The sequence below is a fragment of the Agelaius tricolor genome, unplaced genomic scaffold (assembly GCF_023055355.1).
Source record: "Agelaius tricolor isolate 1412-34295 unplaced genomic scaffold, bAgeTri1.0.p SCAF_17, whole genome shotgun sequence".
In the NCBI taxonomy this organism is placed as follows: domain Eukaryota; kingdom Metazoa; phylum Chordata; class Aves; order Passeriformes; family Icteridae; genus Agelaius; species Agelaius tricolor.
The window spans coordinates 9168883-9171707 of record NW_027269277.1 but is presented as its reverse complement, the minus strand read 5'-3'; positions in this window follow the sequence as shown (position 1 = coordinate 9171707).

Sequence of the window (2825 nt, the reverse complement as noted above, 5' to 3'; positions counted from 1 at the left end):
TTCTGTACCAGCCCGTGCCCATCGCCGCTGCCACCGCCCCCAGCCCGCCCCGGGAATGTTTTTCCAGCTGCGTCGCGACACGACGCAGGTTTTACAGGAAATTTCGCAGCTCTCTGCTGCAACCTGCTCTCTGATCCCTTCACCTCCCCAGCGAGGTTTCTTTTTTTGGCTTTTCACGTGATTTCCCCGGTCTTGACTCAGCAGTTTCCCGCAGAGCCTTTATTGGTTTGGTTTCCCAGCGCCACCTCCCCGCAAAGGGCTGCCGGCCGCTCGGAGCCTGCGCACGGCTTAGATAAGAAGGGTTTGGGGTTTTTTCGGAGCGGTCCCTGCCCCCGAGCAGAGTCACACACGCAGCTGAGGCCCTGCAGATGTCACCCTGTGCTGGACGCTCCGTGGTTTTCATTGCGGTGGCCGGAGCCCCCGTGCTCAGTGCCCAGGCTGCAAACCAGGCTGCGTGAGAAGAACTCGTGGATAACGCTCAGCTGTTGGCACAGCCCCAGGAAGGTCCCTGTGGTTCATCCCCCTCTGCCAAGTGACTCTCGGACCTCTCTGGCCAGCATTAATACATTCCTCTTTCCACCCCTTCCATTGAAATGGAACCAAATCCTTTCCCTGCCTCCTGGGAAGGAATAATTGTTCTGCCATAATCTTTTCCCTGAAAAAAAACCACCAGGAGTTGTCCTTTTGTTTAGAGATATCTAAAAGAATAAATAAAAATACATTGGAATAAAGCCATGATTACTACATGTCCTAGGGATTATCTCCTTCTTCTTTTTATCACAACCTCTACTTTTCTGCACCAGGAATCAGAAACATTAAGTTACTAAGTGCATCATTAAACAGTGGACACTTTGCTTCTGACCACACGCATCCATCAATTCTGGCAAGTCCCAGGGCTAAAGAAAGTTTGATTACAGAAATAGTATCTAAACTGCTGAAACTGCTAAAGGATTCACGAAGGATTAAGCATATGATGCAAATGAAATTAGGCATGAAATTATATTCCTCAATGAACTAAAGCTTTAAAAAGAAATTATAATATTTTGATATTTGCTCTCATTACATGTCAATACCTTCTTAAAACAACTGATGTCAGGCAGTATAACATGCAGTAAAACTGTTATGCTGTACAGAAACATTACAGTCCTCCTTCTCACATCCAGCAATAAACATAAGGAATGTGAATGTCTTAGAAAACCAGGATCAGCTAAATTAATAAACTATACTGCTCTTTTAATCCCACACTGCTTGCTATTTTTCTTGTGTTATTACACAGAAAAGGATTTGCTTGTTATGTTTGCTGCCATTAGATTTCATTTCAAGCTTCACTAAATTGGCATAAAGGAAACAAGTTAATCAGCCTTCCCATTATGTCTGCAGAACATCCACTTGGTTCAGAGCCCATTTCCTACCGTGCAAGCAAGAGATCCAAACACTCAGAATTCTGAACAAGGGAGTGTTGGAACATATCAATGTATATTCATAAGTCCAGAAGTAAATATTCCAGCAGATGCAAAGGGTGCCATTCCACTGCATGAACTACCTGAAAAGACCAATCATTTTCTCCTCTTCCAATTAATTAACGCTTAATTCAATGTCTGTGTCCTAATAGTCAAATCCTCCTAATTTGATTGCTCCTAACTCCTTGTGAGATCACTTTTCAAAAAAAGTACTTTGTCCTAAAGGAGTGAAACCTGAGGAAATACAAAATCCCTAGAGCAGGACTCTCCCTAGCCTCTGAAATGCCCCACTCTTTGTGGTGGAGCTGAGAAAGACTTGCTGCTTTCAGAATTCGTGGTTTCATCTGTGCTGCTGTTACTGACATTTCCCTCCAGCCTACAGCAAGTCAGTTATTAAATATAAAGTTTATTTCTTCAAATAAATATTTGGTAATTAAGCCTTAAGAATAAATATAAATTTACTCTGTTTTGAAATTATGTGAATCTGAGAGTCACATGCAACCATACTTAGACAAGGGCATGTGCAGGTATGTAACACACGTGCTGAGTGGGCTCTAGGTGTAGTTACTAAGCACAAAAAGAAATGCAAAGAAGCAGTGAACTTCTCTGAGCACAAAAGCCCTTGTGTAGGACCCTCATTTGATTGATGCCCTGATTTCTATGGTGGCCCTGACACACCAGTTTTGGTTCTGTGACACTCTATGGGAAAGTACAGGATTGCAAGCATGCAGCTGAGAGAAATTAACTGCCCTTTGATAACAAATTATTTCCACTTCCTCCAGACTGCATAACTGCTTCCCTATCAACCATCTACACTCCAACTGTCCCATTATCAGGTCAATGTGTTTTATTGTCTTCTTCAGACTTCATCTTCTCCCCCCATGACTGGGGATGTGTCTTAGAGCCCGACCATTGAAAATCCTCAGTTCTTCCACAGCATCCCAGACAGGAATATGCCATTCCATTAGGCCCTTCCCTGCTGAGCACAGAGCTCCTGTCTCCTCGGGCCATCTCCTGGCTGTCTCCCAGCCTCAATGCCTTCTTCATTTCCCCTTTCTCTACCAAGCCAGCCTTTCTGACTTGTTTTCATCGGCTATGGGGTTTTGCGGGTTTTTTCCCCCTAATCAATAGTGTCCATCAATCCAGCATCCATCACACTTTATACACACTTTATTCCACCTTCCAGACCCAAATCCACCGAATTTTTTCTCCAGCCGTCTTCTCCCCGCTTTGCACCGCAGGCTCTTCTCTCCCTCATTCGCACCAAACTCCTGTCATCTCCCATCGTTTCCTGCCCCACTTTCTGCCTTTCAGCACCCGCAGAAAACGCATGAAAGCTCGGGGTGCAGGTGCCAATCCCTCCCG